Consider the following 26,356-nt stretch of genomic DNA (forward strand, 5'->3'; position numbering starts at 1 on the left):
ATATTTCATGTTGTATTGCCAAACAAGAGCAATGCAGAAGTACTTATGATGAGCAAAATCTCTTTTTATCTTTAATATCAATCTTTTTATCAAGCACTCAATGGGTAAACACCAGTTAGGATTTTCAAAGCTATTCATCAAAGTCCAATGCAAAACAAAAATAGGACTCTAACCAATTTTTAAGGCAATAATTGATCCAGATTGTATAGGCAGTTGCATAAAGGACTCACAATGCGATCCAAACAGACAGGACTGACCCAGAAAACCTAGAACCTAACAAATAGTAAATCCTGGTGCAAGCAACAGTATCATTAAACGTATGGAACACACGGTCTGACAACTGGGGTAAAATTCACATCCCATGAGCTTGGGATGTAGGACATACTCCATCAATGGGATGTAACTAAGGGGTGTAACTGTGGGATGGGTACCATGCTATCAATTGTTTATAAGTAATAAAGTTTATTATTTATCATTTAATAATGTGGATTCTTTATCAGTATGTTAAGGAAGATTCAATATTTTTAATATTGAAGTCACAACATTAATATATTAACTTTTGTTAGATACACTTTAATGGATTTTATTTCCATCTTTTACAGCATGTTGATAACTACTAAGATAGGTCACTTTCGGCTACGAAACAGGTAACTATAAAGTATGGTATTTGAAATAATAGGAAAACCACCACTTAATTTCATGTTGATGAATCCACATACACTAAATTAATATCTGAATCACAGTGTCCAGGAAATTCAGAGTTAGAATCCAGACATACAAGAAGTAGGAGATGTGGAGAAGGTAAAGCTGGTCTTATGTGTTTACTTGTGACCAGATACAAATTGGCTGTAACAGGTGCTGAGAACCAAGTGAACAGTCTTCCTCTTCAACAATAACTACAACACCAGACAGCTGGCACTTTCATCCTGTTAAAATCTCCCATCTGCTCCAGAGGAGTTTATCAAACAGATCTCACACTGAGTCACACCACACAGTCTTAGAGCAGGTAACTGAAAGCTCAGTTAAAGAGATTGAGGTTAAGGAACAGGAGGAAATAAAATTGCAGAGATAGCAGTGCTTAGGGAGAGAAATCCTGTGGTTGTGGCCTTGGAACTGAAAGGGATGGCTTCTGATGGCTGAATAATGAAAAACATGGAATTAAGAATTAAGAGCAGGGAGGTTATGTTGCAACTGTACAGGGTACTGGTGAGGCTGCACCTGGAGTGCTGCCTGCAGTTCTGGTCTCCTTACTTGAGGAAGGATATACTGCCTTTGGAGAGGAGGTTCACCAGGCTGATTCCAGAGATGAGGGGGTTAAGACTATGAGGAGAGATTGAATTGCCTGGGACCTTACTCGCTGGATTTCCAAAGAATGAGAGAAGATCTTCTAGAAACGTAAAATTATGAAAGGGATAGATAGGATAGATGCAGGAAATTTGTTTCCACTGATAGGTGAGACTAGAACTAGGGGACATAGCCCGAAGATTCGGTGGGGGGGGGGGGGGTAGATAATTAGGACGGAGATGAGGAGCAACTGCTTTTCCCAGACAGTGGGGAATCTGTGGAATTCTCTGCCCAATGAAGCAGTGGAGGCTTCCTTATTAAAGATATTTAAGACAAGGTTGGATAGATTTTTGTATAGTAAGGGAATTAAGGGTTATGGGGGGAAGGCAGATAGGTGGAGATGAGTCCATGGCCAGATCAGCCATGATCTTACTGAATGGCAGATCAGGCTCGATGGGCTGGATGGCCTACTCTTGCTCCTATTTCTTATGTTCTTATGTTTTAATAGATGGAGTTTAGAAAGATAAAAAGGGGAAGGCTTGAAACCAAGTTGAGAAATGTAAACTCAAGACATTACTTAATAAGAGCATACGAGCAGGAGTAGGCTTCTCAGCCCTTCAAGCCTGCCCTACAATTCAATACGATCTTGGTTGATCTACTATACCCTCGGCCTCATCTCTTCTGGGTTTGTTCCCTGGAGCCCTCAATGCTTTGTTCTTTTAAAATCTATTTCCGCTTTTAATAGCCCCAATGATCCAGTCTGCACAAACATTCCCTGCAGGGGACAGGATTCAAGAGATTCATTACCGTCTGCGAGAAGAAATTCCTATGCATGTCAGTCTTAAATGAAATGCTCCCAAATTATGTAATAACATCTCCTTATTTGAGATTTTCGAACTACAGGAAACATCTCAATATCTTGCCCCTCAGGATTTATACTTTTCAAATAAGATCTCTGTTCATTCTTCCGAACTATCAACAAGCAGAGAGTGCACTCGCTTACAGACAGTTAGTTTTGGAAGACCTTGAGTTTACTTAGGCTGTAAAAAAGGTTGTTCAACAGCATATTAGAATAATTGTCTGTGGCAACAAAAAGAAGCAATGAACTGACAGATGTTATGTTATAAGTTATCGTTATTATGGAACTGATCGGTGCTCGGAAAAGCATCAGAATCAGATTTATTATCACTGGCATTCAGTATGTCGTGAAATTTGTTAACTTTGCAGCAGAAGTACAATGAAATACATGTTAAATAGAGAATAAACTGAATTATGTTAAGTATATATCTGTCTATTAAATAGTTAAATTAAAACAAGTAATGCAAAAAAAGTAAAAAAAAGTAGTGAAGTAGTGTTCATAGGTTCAATGTCCATTGATATCAGAAGGGTAGTTGTTCCAGAGTCGCTGAGTGTGTGCCTCCAGGCCTCTGTGCCTCCTTCCCAACAGTAACAACGAGAAGCGGGCATGTACTGGGTGGTGGGGGTCACTTACGATGCATACTGCCTTCCTAAGTTACTGCTCCTTGAAGATGTCTTGGATACTATAGAAGATAGTACCCATGATTAACCTTACAAGTTTCTGCAACTTACTTTGATCTTGTGCAGTAGTGTTTTCATGTGTTTTAGTTGACACACCAAATCTCCTCAAGCTCTAACGAAATATAAGTGTTGTCTTAGCAACACACACAAAATGCTGGAGGAACTCAGCAGGCCGGGCAGCATCTAGGGAAAAGAGTACTGTTGACGTTTCAGGAGTTTTGGAGTTTGCTCGGATATACAGCATATGCAGATTTTCTCTTGTTTGATAGCTGTTGTCTGGTCTCCTTTATAACTGCATCAATGTGTTGTATCCAGGTTAGGGCTTCAGTGATATTGACACCCAGGAATTTGAAATTGCTCACTCTCTCCATTTCTGATACCTCTGAGGATTGGTCTGTGCTCCCTCGCCTTACAAATATGAAGCCAAGGTCACAAACAATCTGGTCCATTTGCAGACAGTTGACAGGAAGTCTAATGAAGTCCGTGGTTGGGAAATCAAGACTATGCTTGTTTGACTGCCTTTGGTCTTTCAAATTGTAAGTTATCTCTCATCCAGAATTGGATGGTGGAACCCGATTTGTTCTGGTAATGCCTCAGTGGAACAGAAAGCGGGTGAAAAATAAAGAGGGACAATGAAAGCACTTGATGGAATACTAGTAATAATGTGAAGAGGAGCCAATATACTTGATTCTCAAGCCACAATACAATATGACCAACACATTATAGAAGCACAGTCATACAGCTTTTCCAGCTACTCAGTTTATATTAACCACCCGCATTAATCCCAAATTATTCACAGTATCATCAAAATGTAATTTTAAACTCTGTATCACCAACCATTACCTCCTCTGGTATCTCATTCCAGATATTCACTGCCATTTGAAATCAGACCCCTAAGATCCACCCCGCCTTTTTAACTTTATATCTATCTCCTCTAGTTCTAGAGTCCCCTATCCTGGGAAAATTTTTTTAATGATTCCTCATATCCACGGTATTCATAACTTTATAAACCTCTATGAGGTTACCCCTTCAGCCTTCTATGTTCCAGTGAGTTTGGGTGATATTGTAGCCCATCATTTAGCATAAAGGTAATAAAGCTCCAGGGGAAGAAATGTAATCTAACTAGCTTTGACTGTGGAATGATTGTTGGTGCCAAATGGGGTGGTTAGAGAAACTGCTGATTCCCTGGGATTTTCATGCACAGTTTTGAGAGTTTACAAAGAATGGTATGAAAAAAAAAATCCAATGAATGGCATTTCTCTGGGCAAAAACACCTTGTTAATGAGAGAGGTCCAGAGGATGACCAGATAGGTTCAAACTAACAGGATGGTCATACTAACTCAAATAACCCTGCATTACATGCAGAAGAGCATCTCTGAATGCACAGCACGTTGAACTTTGAAGTGGAGAAGCTACAGCAGCAGAAGACCACAAACATACAGGAATACACTCAATGGCCACTTTATTAGCTACCTCCTCTACCTAATAAAGTGGCCACTAATTATAGTCCTCTAATCCAGAGCAACATCTGGTGAGTCTCTCAATTGCTACAACATCCTTGGTGCTATATGGTGACCAGAACCATGCATGATACTCTAAGTGTTGTCTAACCACCATTTTGTACAGCCTCAACATGACGCCTGACTCTGATCCTCAATGACTCAGCCTCTGAAAGCAAATGCCTTTTAAGTACCTTATCTAACTGATCACCATCTTCAGGAAGATATTGACTTGCAACCGTGTTCCCTCGATCCCTGCCATTTACTATTTATTCACCGAATTTTCCACCCACCTGCCTCAGATTCTACCACCCACCCAAAAGGCCATGAATAGCAGCCAATTAACCTGTTAGCCCACATGCCTGTGTTGTGAGAGGAAGGCAGGGCACCAAAGGAAATCATAGTCTCAGGGAGAATGTGCATTCTCTATACCACCAACAGCTATTATGACTGCAGGTTGCAAGTTGAAGAAAAGTATTTCAGAAAACAGAGAAAAATTGAAACGTGAGTAACTCCCCTTGAAGACAGAACAGAAAAATGTAACATAAATATCAGAATCTGAGAATTTGGTAAGAATTGACACTGTTAAAGTGAAACTGACCATTTAATATCATTACAAATAATTGCTTTGAAATTCAGTACTAGTTCGTACCAAAAACAAATAGTAACAGACTACTACCAGCAAATATAATGTAAGCTCTGGGAAAAAGGCATTGGCTGTCTGCTCTATCTATTATAATCTTATATAGCAAAGGGGCCTCTCATCCTTGTTTGCTTCAAATGTGCCATTTTAAAAATTTCAGCACTGTGCTGTGCATTATAAACCTGAATCACTATTACAGATATCCCCTTTGTTCTATCCATCCTTTCCAACCCCTTTTCTGTGTATTGAAACCACCTTATTTTTCTTTCTTTCCCAGATATGATGAATGGTACCCAAGGTATTTCTCTGAGTGTTTCTTGAACTTTGTTTTTAAAACTTTACTTTATCTTTTCCTTTTCTGAATTGGAGACAATAGACAATAGACAATAGATGCAGAAGTAGACCATTCAGCCCCTCGAGTCTGCACCGCAGACAATGAGCATTCCCAAGAATAAGAAAACTGAATTATGTGGTCAGACAAAACATTAAGTACAATGTTGGAGCAGAAAAGGCAAATTCCAGAAATCCACAAAGTTCTGAGTTTTCCATTATTATTTCCTATTGCCTAAAGATAAAATATGGATCAGCCTTAGCAACAAGACTACAAGAAATAAGCAGACGCTGAGTAATTTGGGGTAGTCAGCACATCCCTGACTCACTGACCAAATGGGTTCATCTACAATATTCAAAAACTCACTTCATTCAGGGAAAAAAAACCTTTTGGCATTACCTGTGGAGCTGATAGCAATGTCTGGATTCCTGTCAAGACTTTGGACAGAGAAATGCAGCAGTTGCTGCTGTCAATAACCAGGCCGTGTTTCATGGAATTTAGTGAAGAAGTTCTGGCCAGATTCCCTCTACTAACATAATAAATATGACAGATAGGTCTATCTATTGTCCATGGAGCAGCCTTCCCTCAATTTGAATTGAAGGGGTGGCTATGAGACTGACGAGTACATAGACTCATGGCTATGTACAAGTTCAGCAATTTAAGAGGACTCTAGTATACTATAATTTACTAACCCATCCCTCCACTTCTTCATCCAGGTCCGTTATAAAAATCATGAAGAGTAGGGGTTCCAGAACAGATCCCTGAGGCACATCACTGGTCACTGACCTCCATGCAGAATATGACCCGTCTACAACCACTCTTTGCCTTCTGTGGGCAGCCAGTTCTGGATCCACAAAGCAATGTCCCCTTGGATCCCATGCCTCCTTATGTTCTCAATAAGCCTTGCAGGGGGGTACCTTGTCAAATGCCTTGCTGAAATCCATATACACAGCATCTACTCCTCTACCTTCATCAATGTGTTTAGTCACATCCTCAAAAAATTCAATCAGTCTCATAAGGCATGACCTGCCTTTCACAAAGCCATGCTGACTATTCCTAATCATATTATGCCTCTCCAAATGTTCATAAATCCTGTCTCTCAGGATCTTCTCCATCAACTTACCAACCACTGAAGTAGACTGACTGGTCTATGTCTACGCCCCTTCTTGAATAAGGGAACAACATCTGCAACCCTCCAATCCTCTGGGACCTCTCCCATCTCCATTGATGATGCAAAGATCATTGCTAGAGGCTCAGCAGTCTCCTTCCTCGCCTCCCACTGTAGCCTGGGGTACACCTCATCCGGTCACAGTGACTTATCCAACTTGATGCTTTCCAAAAGCTCCTGCACATCCTCTTTCTTAATATCTACATGTCCAAGCTTTTCAGTCTGCTGTGTCATCCCTGCAATCGCCAAGATCCTTTTCCGTAGTGAATATTGAAGCAAAGTACTCATTAAGTACCTCTGCTATCTCCTCCAGTTCCATACATGCTTTTCTACTGTCACACTTGATTGGTCCTATTCTCTCATGTCTTATCCTCTTGCTCTTCACGTACTTGTAGAATGCCTTGGGGTTTTCCTTAATCCTGCCTGCCAAGGCCTTTTCATGGCCCCTTCTGGCTCTTCTAATTTCTTTGTTGAGCTCCTTCCTGCTAGCCTTACAATTTTCTAGATTCTCTAACATTATCTAGCTCTCTGAATCTTTCGTAAGCTCTTCTTTTCTTCTTGACTTAATTTACAACAACCTTTGTACACCACAGTTCCTGTACCCTACCATCATTTCCCTGTTTGATTGGGACTTACCTTTACAAAACTCCATGCAGATATCTCCTGGACACTTGCCACATTTCTTCCATACATTTCCCTGAGAACATCTGTTCCCAATTTATTTCCAGGTTCCTGCCTGATAGCCTCATATTTCCCCTTACTCCAATTAAACACTTTCCTAACTTGTCTGTTCCAATGCTATGGTAAAGGAGATAGAATTGTGATCACTATCTTCAAAATGTTCTCCCATTGAGAGATCTGACACCTGACCGTGTTCATTTCCCAATCAAGTACAGTCTCTCCTCTTGCAGGCTTACCTACATATTGTGTCAAGAAACCTTCTTGAAACTAATACATTCTACCCCATCTAAACCCCTCACTCTAGGGACATGCCAATTGATATTTGGGAAATTAAAATCTCCCACCACAACAACCCTGTTATTATTACATCTTTCCAGAATCTGTCTCCCTATCTGCTCCTCAATGTCCCTGTTACTATTGATGTGAAGATGATGATGTCGACTCAGGCCCGAGAGGCCAGCAACGGGCATTTTCATGTCCTACAAGGCACGGAACGAAAGACTGTGTGGTGTGCCACTCCTCACACAGACATTTTGCGGCATTTTTCTTTATTTTATGAGGATGAGTTGCGAGCTCAACACCCAACCCAGCACGGATGGAAAGCAAACTTGGGAATGGCCCGACTGGAGTCGCACCCGGGAACCTCTGTTCCGGAGTCCGGTGCTGATGTCAGTGTGCCACCTGCCGACCAAATCACTATTGTTACTATTGGGTAGACTATAAAAAATATCCAGTAGAGTTATTGACCCCTTCCTGTTTCTAACGTCCACCCACAGAGACTCTGTAGACAATCGCTCCATGACTTCCTCCTTTTCTGCAGCCAGGACACTATCTCTGATCAATAGTGCTAAGGCCCCCACCCTCCCTGTCCTTTCTGAAACAACTTAAGCTTGGCACTCAAAGTAACCATTCCTGCCCCTGAGCCATCCAAGTCTCTTTAATGGCCATAACATCATAGCTCCAAGTACTGATCCACACTCTAAGCTCATCTGCTTTGTTCATAAAACTCATTGCATTAAAATAGACTCATCTCAAGCATCGGTCTGAGCGCATCCCTTCTCTATCACCTGCCTAACCTCCCTCTCGCACTGTCTCCAAGCTTTCTCTATTTGTGAGCCAACCGCCTCTTCCTCCATCTCTTCAGTTTGGTTCTCACCCCCCAGCAATCCTAGTTTAAACTCTCCGCAATAGCCTAAGCAAACCTCCCCACCAAGATATTGGTCCCCCTGGGATTCAGGTGCAACTCGTCCTTTTTGTACAGGTGACTCCTGCCCCCAAAAAGGTTCCAATGATCCAGAAATCTGAATCCCTGCCCCCTGCTCCAATCCCTCAGCCATGCATTTATCCTCCACCTCATTCTATCTCTGTACTCACTGTCATGTGGCACAGGCAGTAATCCCGAGATGATAGCCTTTGTGGTCCTGCTTCTCAACTTCCTTCTTAACTCCCTGTAGTCTGCTTTCACAACCTCCTCCCTTTTCCTGCCTATATCATTGGTACCAATATGTACCACCACCTCTGGCTGTTTCCCTTCCCACTTCAGGATATCATGGACGTGATCAGAAACATCCCACACCCTGGCACCTGGGAGGCAAACTACCATCTGAGTTTCTTTCCTGCGTCCACAGAATCACCTGTCTGACCCCCTAACTATAGAGTCCCCTATCACTACTGCCATCCTCTTCCTTTCCCTACCTTTCTGAGCCTCAGGGCAACTCCCTATCACCTCCTCACTTTCCCTGACCAGACGAAGGTCATCAAGCTGCATCTCCAGTTCCCTAACACGGTCCCTAAGGAGCTGCAGCTCGACACACCTGGCGCAGATGTGGCCAAATGAGATGTTTCACTTTGCAAGGACAAATCAGGGTAAGACTTACCCGGTGAGAGGTAGGGCACTGAGATGTGCAGTAGAACAGAGGGATCTGGGAATACAGATCCATAATTCTTTGAAAGTGGCAACACAGGTGGATAAGGTTGTAAAGAAAGCTTTTGGCACATTGCCTTTATAAATCAAAGTATTGAGTACAGTACTTGAGATGTTATGTTGAAGTTGTATGAGACATTGGTGAGGCCTAATTTGGAGTATTGTGTGCAGTTTTGGTCACCCACAGTATCTACAGGAAAGATCTCAATAAGACTGAAAGATTGCAGAGAAAATTTATACAGATGTTTCCAGGACTTGAGGACCTGAGTTGTAGGGAAAGGTTAGGGCTTTAATTCCCTAGAACATAGAAGCTTGAGGGGATATTTGATAGAGGTATGCAAAATCATGAGGGGTAGATAGGGTAAATGCAAGCAGGCTTTTTCCACTGAGGTTGGGTGAAACTGTAACTGGAGGTCATAGGTTAAGAGTGAAAGGTGAAAAGTTTAAGGAGAACACGAAGGGAAACCTCTTCACTCAGAGGGTGGTGAGAGTGTTGAATGAACTGCCAACTTCAACACTTAAGAGAAATTTGGATAGGTACGTGAATGGGAGGGGTATGGAGGCCTATGGTATGGGTGCAGGCCAATGGGTCTAGGCAGATTAACACTTCGACATGGACTAGAGGAGCTGAAGGGTCTGTTTATGTGCTGTAGTAAACTATGACTCCACAGTCCAACTGGTTCATACTGCCAAGACTATAGGGAGAGGATGGTCAACCACAGCATCCTTCCTGTGAATGCTAGTTGCCTGCATTTGGCAAATAAGCCTCCAAGTCCCTCATCTCCACAAACCTATCCACTGCCTCTTAAATGTTGCAATGCATCCATTTCCTCTGGCAGTTCATTCCAGGTACTCACTACTTGCTGTATAAAGAAGTTACCTCTTAGTCTCATAAATATCTTCTCTCTTATCTTTTATCTGTGCCCTCTAGTTTTGGACTCCCCGGTGCTGGAGAAATGACCTTATCCACATTCTTCATGATTTTATAAACCTTTGAGTTCGTCCCTCATTCTGCTGTGCTCCAGGAGATCAGATCCCACGTGGTCAACCTCCCCTATAGTCCTGGCAGTACTATCATCAGTCTCTTCTGCTCCCTCGCAAGCTTGACAATGTCTCTCCTATAACATGATGTCCATAATACTCCAAGTGCTGTCTCACCATTGACTGGTGTAACTGCAACATTATATCCCTACTCCTGATCTCATTTCCTAATGACTGATGGGGGCCTGCATGCTAAATACCTTCTTCACCACCCTGTCTACTGGTACTGCTGCTTTCAATGAACTGTGTACTTGTACTCGGAGATCACTGATCCACAACACTCATCAGTGCCCTGCCATTCTCTGTACAAGTAATCTGACTGTCCAAAATGTATCAGTTCACACTTATACAAGTTGAAATGTGTTTGCCATTGTTCAGATCATCTCTTTAACTGATCTAAAACACTCTGCAATTTGATGCAACTTGCTTCACTCTCAACAAGACTGCCTAATTTAGCGTAATTAGCAAGTTTGCTAATTGTGCCATGTCCAGACATAAGTAATAAATAACAGAGATTCCAACACAGAACCCTGGTCACCCCACTAGAGGCAGGCCTCCAGGTAACCACATTACCTTCTTCACTAGATCCCCATAAATCCTATGCAATTAACCTGCCAGATCAGCCTGTCATGTGGGACTCTGTCAAAGGCCTTACTTAAGTCTGCATAGATAAGTTCCACTGACCTACCTTCATCCTAAATCACCTCTTCATGAGATTTTAAAAGAACCATTGGATATGACCTCCCATGCACAAAACTATGCTGAATCATCTGACCAGACCTTGATCAGCTCCATCATGGGTACTATCCATAGTATCCAAGATATCTTCAAGGAGCAGTGCCTCAGAAAATGGCAGCCATCATTAAGGACCTTGACCACCTAGGCCATGCACTCTTCTCAATGTTACTGTCAGGAAGGAACTACAGAAACCTGAAGGCACTCACTCAGTGATTCAGGAATAGCTCCTTCCTCTTTGCCATCTGATTTCTAAATGGACATTGAACACATTAACACTACTTCACTATTCTTTTGTACTATTTCTATTTCTGCACTACTTAATTTAACCTGATGAAGGGTCTCGGCCTTCCAGATGCTGCCTGGCCTGCTGCATTCCACCAGCATTTTGTGTTTGTTGCTTGAATTTCCAGCTTCTGCAGATTTCCTTGTGTTTTGTGTAATTTAACTATTTACTTACTGTAATTCATTTATTTTTTCTATGCTTATGATGTGTTGCATTGTACCGCTGACGCAAAATTAACAAATTTCATGATATATGCTGATGATATTAAACCTGATTCTGACTATCCAATCTTGTCCCTCGAAAATTTCCCCATATTTTCTCTTTAAATAAAGTCAGACTCGCTGGCCTATAGTTCCCTAGACTGTCCCTGCTACTATCCTTGAAAATAGAACAATGTTAGCCACCTCTCAGACTTCTGAACGTTACCAGTGGCCAATGATGAAGCAGATATCTCTACAAGGTCCTCTTAATGCACTTCAGGAATGCAAGTACCTCCTATCTCATAATATGCATATGTTCAAATACCATATCAGCTATTATCCTCATGCCTTCTATGCTCATGATTTTCTCCTTCATAAACACTGAAGTGAAATGGACATAAAAAAATTTAGCCGTCTCCTGTGGCTCCACACTTAGGCAGCCCTGCTGGATTTTAAGAGGATCTAGTCTGTCCCTAGTCACCCTTTTATTGTTTATATAACTGAAGTATTTGTTGGGATTATCTTCAATCTTGCCTACCAGTTCATCTCATAAATACGAGAAAATCTGCAGATGCTGGAAATCCAAGCAACACGCACAAAATGTTGGAGGAACTCTGCAGGTCAGGCAGCATCTATGGAAAAGAGTAAACAGTCGATGTTTTGGGCAGAGACCCTACATCAGGACATCCCATTCCCTCTTATGACCCTCTAGATGTCATGTTTAAGTGTAGTTTATATTTTATTGAGGGATCCATTTGTACCCAGCTGTCTAAAAGTGATGCATGCTTCCTGTTTTTTTTTTAAAACCAGAGCCTTGATCTCTGATGTAGTATGTCCACACTTCCCCCAAACAGGAACATGTTGCTACTGGACTCTTGATATGACCCTTTTAAAGGCCTTCCACTTAACAACTGTTCTTTTGCCTTTAAATAGAATCACCCAGTCAGCCCCAGGTGGATCCTGCCTAATGCCTTCAAAGTTGGCCCTGCTCCATTTCAGGACTTTAACTTGTGGACTTGCACTGTCTTTCTCAATAACGATTTTAAAACAAATGGAATAAAGGTCACTAGATCCAAAGTATTCCTCATATGCCAGTCATTTACTTGGTCTGCCTCAGTGCCTAAGATGAAGTCCAGTATTGCTTCTTTCCGAGGAGGCTCTTCTAGATACTGTGTGAAGAACATTGTTTTGGATGTACCATACAAATACTGCCCCATCTAGGCCCTTTGCTGTTTAGGCAAAGCAGTTTAAGAAACTTTGTTTTTCTTATTTTTTGACACTTTTACTTCATTGCTTTTATAAAGGGCTGAGGTCTGATTAAAACATTAGTTGTGTGCTAAATGGGACTTTAATCCTACTGTTCAATGGCACTCAACCAGTATTTTTAGATAGTTCACTGCCTTCATAAATGTTAATGATGTGACTTAGAATTCTAATCTTCTATCAATTGGCTTCTAGCTCTGTAACGTCCTGCACTCTGATTATTGTGTTCCTCTATTCTCAGTTTTCTGTGCAGAAAGCTCACCAATGCCTCTACTTCATCAGGAGACTAAGCCTTACCGATTTTAACTGATGTACAATTGAAACCTATCTGGTTGCATAATGGCTCGGTAGGCAACTGCTCTGCATGTGACTACAATAAACTGCAGAATGTTGTGAACACAGTCCAGCACAGCATGTAAGTCAGCTCCCCTTCTCTATTCTTCGAATGATCCACCCACCCTGGACATTCTCTCTTCTCCACTCTTCATTCTGCAGCTGTTACACTTTATTCAGCATTCTGTTGTTGCCTTCCCCTTGTGCTGCCTCTGTACAATGTGTAATAATTTGATTTGTATGAACCATATGCAAGCCAAGCTCTTCACTGTATTTTGGTGCACGTGACAATAATAAAGCTAATTCCAATTCCATCAGCTCATCACTAATGCAGTAACTATGTCAAGATGATAAGAACCAGATCTGTGTTGGGTAAAGTCAGACCTTCACTACACCTGTCGCTCATTCTGCACCTCCTTGTTTCCTCCCTCCGACCTTCTCCCTTTCTCTCTCTTGCCTTTTTTTCCCTTTCCACGTTGCACTCCCTTCTAATTTTCTACTACATTTCTGTCTCTCTGACCTTGACTTTGGCCTTTCTCACAGGACATCCTTATTTAAGGATTTACACAGCGCATATTAAGAGAGAGGACTGTTCAGTTCCCTGAGGTACTGCCTGGTTATTTTAGAATAACTGGTGTTACTGGAGTGTTCTGCTTCAATTTGTTGCTGTTAGTATTTAGACGTGCAGTCTAAATCAGTCTCATCAGCAGTCTCATCAGCAAGCTCTCAAATGCACAGGCACAAACAAATAATACTCCTCCAGCTACTGCTGGATGATGTTGTTATTCATCTTGCTGCACCAGTTATTCCACAGGGTTGGAAGAATATTCACATGTTCATTCAGAAGGAGCTGATCAAGCATTGGACAATTGCAGGAAGTATCACAAGGGCATGAGGGGCCTCAGGTGATCTGGTAGCAGGCTGCCAGAGAGTCGAAGTTCAGAGTACATATATACCTTAACATTTGTTTCCTTGCTGGTATTTATAGGTAAAAAAAAAAGAAATACAACAGCATTTATGAAAAATTATACTTAAGCAAAGACTGACCATCAAACCACAAGACGGTAAGATTTAGGAACAGAATTAGGCCATTCAGCCTATTGAGTCTGCTCTGCATTTTCATCATGGCAGATCCATTTTCCCTCTCAGTTGAAGTCTCTTACCTTCTCCCCGTGTCCCTTCATGCTCTGACTCATCAAGAAACTATCAACTTTAAATCTACAAAATGACTTGGCCTCCACAGCTGCCTGTGGCAACAAATTCCACAGATTCACTATTCTTCAGCTAAAGAAACTCCTCCTCAATTCCATTCTATAAGGACCTTCCTTCTCTTCTGAGGGTACGTCCTCTGGTCTTAGACTTCCCCATCATAGGAAACATCCTTGCCTTATCCACTCTATCGAGGACTTTCAACATTTGATAGGTTTCCGAATGACGAACAACCAAAGTACAAAAGGAGACAAACTGTGCAAATAACAATAAAATGACGCTCCACAGAAGACATCCCCACAATCTGAGCAGACTAGATGTTGAAAAGGAAGCGTCGAACGCCTGACTCAGAGTAGGAGACCTCTTCCCAGAAACAGATGAGTTCCTTGCGGCATTATGGGACCAGGTGGTTAACTAAAAAAATATCAAAAATACATAATAAAAACCAACATATTCAAGATGATAAATGCAGAAAGTGTCAAGAGAAACCAGAAACAGTCCAACACATTAGAAGATCCTGCAGTAGTTTATCTCAACCCGATTACTTACACAGGCACAATCAAGTGACAAACATCATTCATCAAACTCTTGCTTTAAAATATAAACTCATAAAGAACACCATATCTTATTATAAATAAGGTTTCTGTACCTCCTGCCCAATGGTAGAAGCAAGAAGAGAGCATGGCCTGGATGGTGGAGATCCTTGACGATGGATGCTGCTTTCTTGTGGCAGTGCTCCATGTAAATGTTCTCAATGTTCGGGAGGGTTTTGCCTGTGATGGGCTAAGCTGTATTTATCACTTTTATAGACTTTTCCATTCCTGGTCGTTGGTGATTCCATATCAGAACATGATGTAAACAGTTAGGGGACTCTACAGTGCCTCTATAGTTGTTTGTCAAAATTTTTGGTGACGTACCAATTCTGCACAAATTTCTAACCAGCAATGCTGACAAATTCACAGAAATATCACGATTTTGTTATACTTATTAAAGTGAATCCTCACAACCTAATGTCTTTTCATTACATCTACAAGCTCATACAAAAGATAACTCTACTTCCCTCCTCCTTTCTGTTTGCAAGTTCCTGCCTCACTCAAGTGTCTCTGCACTCTTTCTACTGCTCTGTATGTCTCTCTTCGTCCTGTAGTATATTTGTAACTGAGCTGTGCACATGTGATATACTCCATAAGATATGCTGCAAGACCTATACCCAATACGAAGCTTGTTGCGTCTTCCAAAAATTATAATACTCATCAGATCAGCAAAACTGGCTCGCAGGCCATTCCAAATGTACTGCGATTGGAGACAAGGAGAGTCAAAGTAACCAATGAGTATTAGCTCCAGAAAAGTGTGACTTGAATAAACTTAGCTGATTGAGGGCACTGGGCACATGGTCTCTGAACTCTTCCATGAGCAAAGAGAAAATGGCTTGAGATGAAGTTTTCCTGGAACCCAGTGACCTGTGCCAGCAACAGTAGTGTGTAAAGAACAGCAGGAGCTTGTGGCACTGAGGGAAATGTTGATAATGGGAAGATGAAACACACAGGAGAAAACAGATTAGCTTTGAGTACAACAGTACTATTGTTCAGATGGGCAAGGGGACATCAGAGAAGCCCGTCAGTGTATCAAAGGAGCCAGTTTGGCGATGGAGGAGCTGACGTGGCTGCAGACCGTGTTGCTACTCGGAAGCATCAAAGTTGGTGTAGTATAGTTGTGGGAGATTATCTTGGACATTTCACTTGCGTTGGCAAGACTCTGTTGGACATTGGTAATGTAAGTTGCTGCAGGCCGGGTACCCTGGTCTGGTGGATGGACAGTCGACATGGGAGCCGTCTAGCCGGGGTTATAGCGAGAACTAGGCCTCAAGCTTCGGGCCTGCCTGCTACTGCAGACCAGGTAAGAGACGTGGAAGCACTACGCCCTGGTTGAGCTTGGCTGGGGCCTGGCTTCGCCTATCGGTGCTGGCCTCCTGTGTTTGAGTGGTGGAATGAAGTCAGGGTCTTGGACTATATATGATTTCCTTCTTGACCAGTGAATATGCTTCTTTGAATTTGTTACTTGCTTTTTTTGAACGTTTGCTTGTTACTTTGAAAGTTTTGCGCCTTGGCCCCAGAGGAACACTGTCTCGTTCAGCTGCATCTATGTATGGTTTGAATGATAATCAAACTTGATTTGATTTGATTTTTGATCATACTAGCTTGCGTAGACAGGATATTTAGGTGGCTCAGGAGTCTATAATCAAGCATGACAGCATTTGTCTATATAAAATGAGAAAGAATTTTTTTTGCTGCTCACAAGATTCTGAAAATCTTGGATCATTTTCAGACTCTGAAGAAGCTGTACTGGAGTTTAAGGAGGTTGTTAAAGAGATTATCATTGAGACTTATGTTTACTATTCCTGTAGTCCCACACAAAGCCAAAGAACAGCTTTTTACAGTAATATAGAAGCTGGAGGATTATTTCAATCCAGAGCTATGTGAAACTACAGAGAACTACAAGTTTGGCACAGGGACTCGAAAATGGGAGAAGCAGTTAGCATCTATCCTGCTGTATTTAAAGTACTTATCCAGACATTGCAACTTCTATGAATTCTTAAACCATGTGCTGTGGAATAGATTTCCTTATGTGGCTTAATTGGTTGATGAACTCCGTCCAAAATATAAGACTTGCAGAGATGTATATTTGACCTAACTTGCAATATAGCAAGCTTGACAGATATAGCAGTGCAAAATGACATTCACTTTCAGAAGGCTACAATGAAACTTCCATTCCTGAAATGAAGTTGGCATTGTGTAACTGTGATGGCATGAATTTTTGCTCATAGATTTAATGGAAGGCTTGCAAATCCAAACCAAGAGCAGTAATATCAAGGCAACTCTTTTGCAGGCAGCAATGTTGTAGAACAGGGCATAAAAACAGGGAGTCTTCATAGTACTTAAGCTGATTCAGAGAGAGTAGAACTAGACTGGCTATAGCTTTTCAGCACTAGTGGGGGAAGCTGCAAGGGTAAGAAATGCAAATAAATAACAGACAGCAGAAATTAATAGAGCTATAAAATGCATCATTCTGTCCAGAATATTTGGCTTATTTCACGGTGGAAATTAAAATGTATCTAAAAAAGTACTTGAGCAACACATACAAAGTGTTGGAGGAACTCAGCTGCTCAGGGGGGAAGAATAAGCTATCAACATTTCAGCTGTGACCCTACATCAGGGCATTGATCTGAAACACTAGCTGTTTCTTCCTCTCCATAGATGCTGACTGATCTGCAGAGTTCTTATAGCACCTTGCTCCTACAGTTTTCCAGTATCTGCCGAATCTCATGCTTATAAAAGAACTTGGATGAAATACTAATGAGATGCAAAGGCATTATATGTATTGATAACCAACTTTCATAATTGTCAATAATTGTAGCTGAGTTCAAAGGGAGACACATATTAACTAGGAATGGCTCAGGTAGAAAAACATCAATTTATATGCTTGGAACTGATGCAGAAGCTGAAATCACACTGGGGAACAAATGTAGAAATGTAGCATCCCTGGCTATAAGGCAATATACACACCAAGCTTCTGCCAAGCTGTATATTGTAAACCCCAAGGTGTTAGCTAAAAGCTAAAGCTAGAGAGGAAAGCATGGTGTACAGGCAGTCTCAACTGAACAAGTACCCAAAATGTCAAGATTGTTAGATTATGCAGCAACTTAAAAATGACCCACAACAAGGCAAGAAGTACTGTTGCTGGCATCCCAAGATGCAAGCCAAGTTCTTTGCAACATTAGATTTATTGCATAAATTCATTCAATCAAATGTGAATGAAGGGAGTAACATTAGCTTAGCATAAACACACACAAGGATCCATGCTCTACGACTGTCACTGGAGATATTCTTGTTGACAATAGACAAGATCCAGAAAAGCAGCGATCAATGGCCTTGACCCTGAGATATCCTTCTCCTTGACACAATTATGAAACTCATGACTGGATAATTCTGTTTTATCCATCTTAAAAGGCATACATACATGTAGTGCTTTGAAGTCACAGCTGCAGAAGCACTCCAGTGCTTCTGACTAAAAATTCAGAGGAAAGAATCAAGGGATTGAAAGAACAAGCAGAATCTACAGTTTGTTAAATGGCTTCACTAGCACTGCCAGAAAGGGAAGTCCTGTTTGCACTGACCCTGTTGTAGTCTCCTGGTATGGCAGTGACTTCAGTGTTACTCAGCTGGAGTTCTGAGCACAGCAAGCAGCTGCTGAACGTGGGATGGCTCTGGGGCCCTCCCACATCTATTCCTTGGCGCAATACGACTGCTGTAAGGAATTGCGTGCAACTCTGTAGGGTGAGTGAGATTTTAGGGCTGCCAGCATTCATAGATTGGACATAGAACATAGAAATCTACAGCACATTACAGGCCCTTCGGTCCACAATGTTGTGCTGACCATTTAACCTATTTGAGAAACCTCCTAGAATTTCCCAAGCGCATAGCCCTCTATCTTTCTAAGCTCCATGTACCTATCTAAGGAGCTTTTAAAAGACCCTATTGTATCCGCTTCTACCACCACCACCGGCAATGCGTTCCACGCACCCACCACTCTCTGTGTGAAAAACTTACCCCTGACATCCCCTCGGTATCTACTTCCAAGCACCTTAAAACTGTGCCCTCTTGTGCTAGCCATTTCAGCCCAGGGAAAAAGCCTCTGACTATCCACACAATCAATGTCCCTCATCACTTTATACACTTCTATCAGGTCACCTCTCATACTCCATCGCTTCAAGGTATGTCTGGACTATTAGGAATGTCCCCTAGAGGTCTGACAATACTGGCATGTTGAGAGAATGTGCTCATTTCCTGTTAGGGGATATTCCTTGGTTCTGCATGGGAGCTTGAAAAGCCGCAAACGTGCAGTCTGACTGCAGCAGCACATTAGGAAAATCTGCAATGGTGGCAAGTGCCTCTGCATGGACTGTCTGTTGTTGCTGTGGAATCATGCTCACGGAGTCTGCTGGTGAGGGACAAAGAACATCATTGATAACACCACTCCCCACCCCACCCCAACGTAGAGGTGAGAAGCAGGAGGTGAAGTGAGAACGGTTGCGACTGTTTGTAGCTTTGTACGGTCACAGACTTCAGCAAGGAAGTGCAGTCTGCATAGACATTGTCATAATTACTTATCTCAGTGTTAAAGTGTCATAGACAGTGCTCTTTCAAGAAGTCTGGTTAGCACTCTGTAAACCCCGAGTGGCAGAACTCTTCATCACTTTAACCAGCAATTGGATGCGTAGTGTGACCTGCTGAGCTACAGAATTCAGAGTGAAAGGTAGGTTTCGGATGGGTGGCTTTTCATTGATCTTCACTGTCAAATGGGCTCCTTCGGTGTCTATTATTCCATGACTTGGGGCTCTGAGACATTTTAAACTCGCTGAGTAAAGAAGGTTCTCTTCTAGCCCTCGGTAGCTGACCTCTTGTCCATAAACCAAAAGCATAGGAGCAGATTAGGCCAATCGGCCCATCGAGGCTGCTCCACCACTTATCATGGCTGATTTATTATCACTCACAACCTCATTCTTTTGCATTCTGCCCATAACCAGACTAATCAAGAACCTATCAACTTCCACCTTAAATATATCCAATGACTTGGTCTCCACAGTCATCTTTGGCAATGAATTCCACAGATGCACTACCTTCTGGCTAAAGAAGATCCCCCTAATCTCTGTTTTAAATGGACATCTCTGTATTTTGAGGCTGTGCCCTCTGGTCCTAGACTCCCCTACTATAGGAAACATCCTCTCCACATTCATTCTATTTAGGCCTTTCAATATTCAGTAAGTTTCAACGAGATCCTTCCCCCTCATTCTTCTAAATTCCAGTGATTACAGGCCCTTAGCCATCAAATACTCCTCATTGTTAAAACTTTAATTCCCAGAATCATTCTTATGACCCTCTCCAAAGCTAGCACATCTTTTCTTCAATAAGGGGCCCAATACTGATCACAATACTCCATGAGGCCTTACAAAGCCTCAGCATTACATCCATGCTCTTGTATTCTAGTCCTCTCCAAATGAATGCTAACATCGCATTTGCCTTCCTTACCACTAACTCAGCCTTTCAGAGAATCCTGCACAAGGAATCTCAAATCCCTTTGCACCTCTAAGTTTTGAATTTTTACCCCATTTAGAAAACAGTCCACACCTTTATGCATGACCATACATCTCACAACATGATATTCCATCAGCCACCTCTTTGCCCATTCTCCCATACAAGACCATGAGTCCATATTAGGAGAAGGACTTTGACAGCAAGGGACTTCTAGGATTAGAGAGCACAACCTCAGAACAGAAGGCATCCATTTAGAATGGAGTTGAGGGGGAACTTCTTTCACTGGAGGATGGTGAATCTGTGGAATTCGTTGGCACAGGTGGTTATGGAGGCCAGATCATTGGGTGTATTTAAGCCAGATTTTGATAGAAGTCAGGGCATGAAAGGCTACGGGGAGAAGGCGATTGAGAGGGAAATGGATCAGCCATGATGAAATGGCCGAGCAGACCTGATGGACCAAATGGCCTAATTTTGCTGCTATGTCTTATGGTCTATGTCTTCGAATATGTCTAAGCCTTTCTGCAGACTCCCCACTTTCCTAACACTAACTGCCCCCTACCTGTCTCTGTATTGTCCACAAACTCCCCCCTTTATTCCTGCTCTCTCCCTCCAGCCGGTCAGCAAATCTTTTTATTTTATCTGGGGATACAGCACGGAACGTCCAGCCCACCAAGCCACACTCCCAGCAACCCACTGATTTAATCCTAACCTAATCCAGGACAATTGTTAATGACCAATTAACTCTGACCGGTACGTCTTGGGAACGTGGGAGGAAATGGAGCATTTGGAGGAAATCCACGCTGTTCACGGGGAAAATGAAGAAATTCCTTACAGAGAACGCCAGAACTGAACTCCAAACTCCGATGGCCCAAGCTATAATGGTGTTGTGCTAACTGCTACGCTATCATGGTGCCCAAATGTTAATCAGAGGGCTTGTATGGGATTTGAACCTGGGTCCTCTCTCATTCTCAGCATTTAATCCCCAAAACGAGAATCACACTTTCTAGACCAATGAGCCACAAGTATGGTTGTCATCCATTCAAGTATCTCTCCTGTAATACCAGGGGTCCTTATCTTGTTAAGCAGTCTCATAAGCAGGACCTTGTCCAAGACCTTCTGAAAATCTAAGTCAACAGCATCCAGTGACTCTCCTTGGTCTATCCTGCTTGTTATTTCCTCATAGAATTCTAACAGATTTGTCAGGGAAGAAGTCCCTTTTAGGAAACCATGCTGACTTTGGCCTATTTTATCACGTGCCTCTGAGCACCCCAAAACCTCATCCTAAATACTGAACTCTAACATCATCCCAACTACTGAGGTTAGGCTAACCGCCTTATCATTTCTTTTCTGCTGCCTCCCTACCTTCTTAAAGAGTGGAGTGACATTCTAGTTCTCTGGACCCATTCCAGAATCTAGTGCTTCTTTAAAGAACATTACTAATAATTCCACAATCTCTTCAGCTATCTCTTTCAAAAACCTGAGGTGTAGCCAATCTGGTCCATGTGATTTATCTACCTTTACACCTTTCAGCTTCCCAAACACCTTCTCCTTAGTTATAGCAACTACACTCCTTTTGCCTTGACACTCTCAGATTTCTAGCATATTGCTAGTGTCTTTTACAGTGAAGATTGACACAAAATATTTACTAAGTTCATCTGCCATTTCTTGTTTCCCCATTACTTACTACCTCTCTAGCTTCATTTTACAGCCATCTGATATCCACTTTCACTCTTTTTATTCTTTATATATCTGAAAAATCTTTTGATATCCTCTGAAATTATTAGTAAGCTGACTTTCATGTATCATCTGTTCTCTCCTGTGGCTTTTATAGTTACCTTCTGTTGGTTTTTAAAAGCCTCCCAATCCTCTAACTTCTCAATATTTTTTGCTGTATTATATGCCAGCTCTTTTGCTTTTATGCTGTCCTTGGGTTCTCGTGTCAGCCATGGTTACCTCATCCTCCCATTAGAAAACTTCTTTATCTTTGCAATGTATCTACCCTGCATTTTCTGAATTGCTGCCAGCAGCTCCAGCCATTGATATTCTGCTGCCTTTCCTGCTGGTGGCCCTTACAATCAACTTTGGCCAGCTCCTCTCACTTCTGTAATTCCCTTTACTTCATTGTAATACCGATAATCTAACTTTAGCTTCTCCCACTCAAACTGCAGGGTGAATTCTATCATATTATTATGATTAACTCCTAAACGTTTCTTTACCTTAAGCTCATTAATCACATCTGGTTCATTACACAACACATGATCCAAAATTACCTTTTCCCCAGTAGGCTCAACTGCAAGCTATACTAAAAAACCACCTCTTATGCATTCTACAAATTCCTTCACTTGGTATCCAGGACCAACTTGATCTTCCCAATATATCAGCATATCGAAATCGCTCATGACTATTGTAACATTGCCTTTTTTACATGTCTTTTCTATCTCTTGATGTAATTTGTACGTCATATCCTGGCTACAGATCAGAGGGCTGTATATAACGCTCATTAGGGTCTTTTTACCCTTGCAGTTCCTTAGCTCTACCCGCAACTATTCAAAATCTTCTGATTCTATGTCACTTCTTTCTAGTGATTTGATTTCATTCTTTATCAACAAAGCTACCCAAAACCCTCTGCCTACCTGCCTGTCCTTTCGATACCATGTGTATCCTTGGATGTTAAGCTCCCAACTATAACCTTCTTTCAGCCACAACTCAGTGAGCACCACAATGCCATACCTGCCAATTTCCAACTGCACTACAAGATCATGTACCTTATTCTGTATACTGTGTGCATTCAAATTCAGCATAACCCCTTCAGTCCTGTATTCATTACCATTTTTGATTTTGTCCCCATTACACTGCAACTCATCCTACTGTTTGCAAATTTTCCCCATCATCTGACTGTACTTCCTGACAGTCTCAATATACACTTCATAACTTATATGCCATCTGTCAATACACACCTATCACTCTGGTTCCCATCCCCCTTTCATTTTAGTGTAAACCCTCCCCAACAGCTCTAGCCAACCTGCCTGCAAAGATATTGTTCTTCCTCGGGTTCAGGTGTAACCCCTTTGTACAGGTCATACCTTCCCCAGAAGAGATCCCAATGATCCAGGAATCTGAAACCCTACTCCCTGCACCAGTTCTTCAGCTGCCAAATCATCCTATTCTTTGTCCCTAAATTACACTTCACCTTATCCCACTGACTGCAATTTTGTCCTGTCATCTGTCTGTCCTTCCTCACAGTCTCACTACACACTGCATCTACCTGTATACCAACTGCCCCATCTTCAGACCTGTCATTCCAGTACCCATCCTCCTGTAATATTCTCCGAAGAATATTACCTATTTTCTCGCTAAGTCTTTTTAGAATTCTTTCTAGAATCCTGTATTTCACTGACACTAGTTTTCGTTGCCTAAACTACAGTGAATATAGGTCAATACAAATCAATCTTTCTTGGTAGTGCAAACTCCTAATGGCCTAATGGCAAGATCAAACTAGTGAATCTATGGTGCACAACCAACAAAGCCAAAGCTAATCACTTTTCTCAATTTTTGTTTCAATTGAACATAGATGCATTAAAAATCAAGTATACTCTGCCACTGTTCAGCTATTGGCAAACTTTTAAATTAATTTTCTGATTTAAATCTGTTCCTGTATTTATGCAATTGGTATTATTTTAATTCGGGATTGTTTCCTGATCAAATGATGTACCTCTCTAACTAAATATAATTCTCTTCATTGGGCCTCAGTATATATGACAATAATAAATCAATTTACCAAATTCAATCACACTGCATTCCAGTGAGAATCCTGCATTATACAGGTTCTCACAAAATTATCTTACAGTGGAACAAACAATGTGCTGGACGACACAGTGGTTTCCTACAGTGTATTACAGTGCACTATATTCCTTATAATGTAGTACTCCAAGGAGGGTCTCGGCCCAAAACGTCGACAGCGCTTCTTTCTATAGATGGTGCCTGGCCTGCTGCGTTCCACCAGCATTTTGTGTGTGTTACTCCAAGGAGGATCTGTTTTTATATGATTTCACTCATATTTCAAAAGTTACTGAACATCAGTTTGCCTCAGTTCATTATAACATTAACACATTTTCTGAGGGATAGTTTATTGCTGAAGATTCTGAGTTTGGGAAAGGATACTTACTAAATTTTATTCTCTAGTGGAATAGTCTATTTAAGAAATGCAAGAAGCTCTTCTTGTGCCATTGTTACTTGCTCAACTATCACCACAGAAAAGAACCAAATTTCATTCCTTATTTTTTGTCATGTTTTTAATAATTCTTTCATGGGGAAGACTTTGATTGGAAAGACATTAGTTGTCATCTAATCTTTATGATCCTTTAAGAAGCTGGTGTTGAACGACCAGCTTGAATCATCAGTCTTTCTGATGGAGGTATACCAAAATCTTCTTCATTGGAGAATTCTAGGATTTTGTTTCATGATGATGGAGGAATGATAACACGTTTCCAGACTAATATGGAGTGTGACTGGGATAACAACCTGCACATTAGATATTCTACACACCTGCTCCCCTTGCCTTTCTTCACAATAGGAATTGTGGTTTTGGGAGTCTCTGTTGAGTTGGTAAATGGTTGCAATCCATCATGTAGATGGTGTAAGCAGCAGCCAGGAGATGTTGGTGGGGAAGCGTGAAATCATTAAGGTAGCAGGATGGCTGACAAACAAGTGTGATGCTTTTCCTTAAATGATGTCAAGAATGATATCTTGGGAATTATCGTATCTTCACACATCTAGGAAGAGAAGATTCCATTTCGCTCTCGATTTGTGTCTTGTGGTTATGAAAAAACTTTGCGGAGGAGCTATGCCATTTGCATCAGCCTCTGACCTGCTTTCTACTTTTGTGACTAGCCCAGTTAATCTTATCAGCAGGGGTGATGGGTGGTGGGCTGGAGATTCGTCTCTACCAAAGGAGGTGTAAGGCGCTCCTTCCCTTTGCTAGCCTGCAGGTCACCCTCGGGCAAGATGTAGCATCTGCTTAGCCCCCAGTCAGGGTCACATGAAGTCATGGGAACAGGTGGTGGATGGCTGTATGAGCATCTGGTGCACATCACAAGTTCTGGTCATGTGACCACTGATGCCAGGCAGACAATCTCTGAAGAGTATTGATAATGGCCGGAGTCAAGCGTCTTGTGAAAACACTGCCCAGAAGCAGGCAATGGCAAACCACTTCTGCAGAAAAATTTGCCTTGAACAGTCATGGTCTAAAGATCATGATCACCCACGTCATATGACACATAACAAATGATATCAAAGTATTTGACTCTTGTAGTAGAGGATCATTTTCCGGTATTAGTAAGGCATGATTTCTATTTCAGAATGTTGTCCACATCTTAATGCAGGTGGGTGCAGTATCTGAAGGGCTTTGTGCCATCTCTGGTGACCTTCTGATGGAGTGAAGGTCATTGATACCGTAGGTGGGATGACTCCAGTTGGAGAACTCCCTCGTGATTTTCATTTTATGGAAGTTCTGTTTGAAGAGCAGCTGTATATACCAAAAAGCTATGCACCTTAAGATATTACAATCTGTGAACAATAATCCAATCATACACCATAAATGAAAGTATTCAGTGAAACCTCCATTGGCATTTGTATGACTGCAGTTGTACATTCATGCCGACATGAAAATTTGTAGTCAATTTCTGTTCCACATTAACAGAGGTCTGTTTCCTCAACTGAAAAAGATCAGATACATTTTGTCTTTCTAATTGTAAATGGATGTAAAGTTATCCCTACAACTTGAAAATTACTTCCACAAATAACATCAGAATACTTTTTTCTTCCTTTCAATGGGAACCCAGTACTATTGTAAATTACGTTGTTAATGTAAACATATACAGTGCTTCCTTAGGTTAAATTCAGCATCTATGTGGTCAAGCAGGTCAGTCCCTAGAAAACAGCAGAGGCAGTGTACGATTTTATTTTTAAGCAAAGGTAAACTAATAATTTATCTCAAAGTGCGTGGAATGGGCTGCTGGCAATGGTGGTGGAGGAGGATACGATAGGGTCTTTTAAGAGACTTTTTGACAGGTACATAGAGCTTAGAAAAATAGAGGGCTATAGGTAACCCCAGTAATTTCTAAGATAGG

The 26,356-nt window shown here is 41.6% G+C and overlaps 1 protein-coding gene across 2 annotated transcripts in view; it reads right to left on the reverse strand.

Annotated features, from left to right (window-relative positions):
• eya1 (EYA transcriptional coactivator and phosphatase 1) overlaps window positions 1-26,356 on the reverse strand; it is a 186,772-nt gene that overhangs the window by 53,045 nt on the left and 107,371 nt on the right. The gene's annotated exons all lie outside the window — the stretch shown is intronic.

This window comes from Hypanus sabinus, chromosome 1 (genome assembly GCF_030144855.1).
Source record: "Hypanus sabinus isolate sHypSab1 chromosome 1, sHypSab1.hap1, whole genome shotgun sequence".
Lineage (NCBI taxonomy): Eukaryota > Metazoa > Chordata > Chondrichthyes > Myliobatiformes > Dasyatidae > Hypanus > Hypanus sabinus.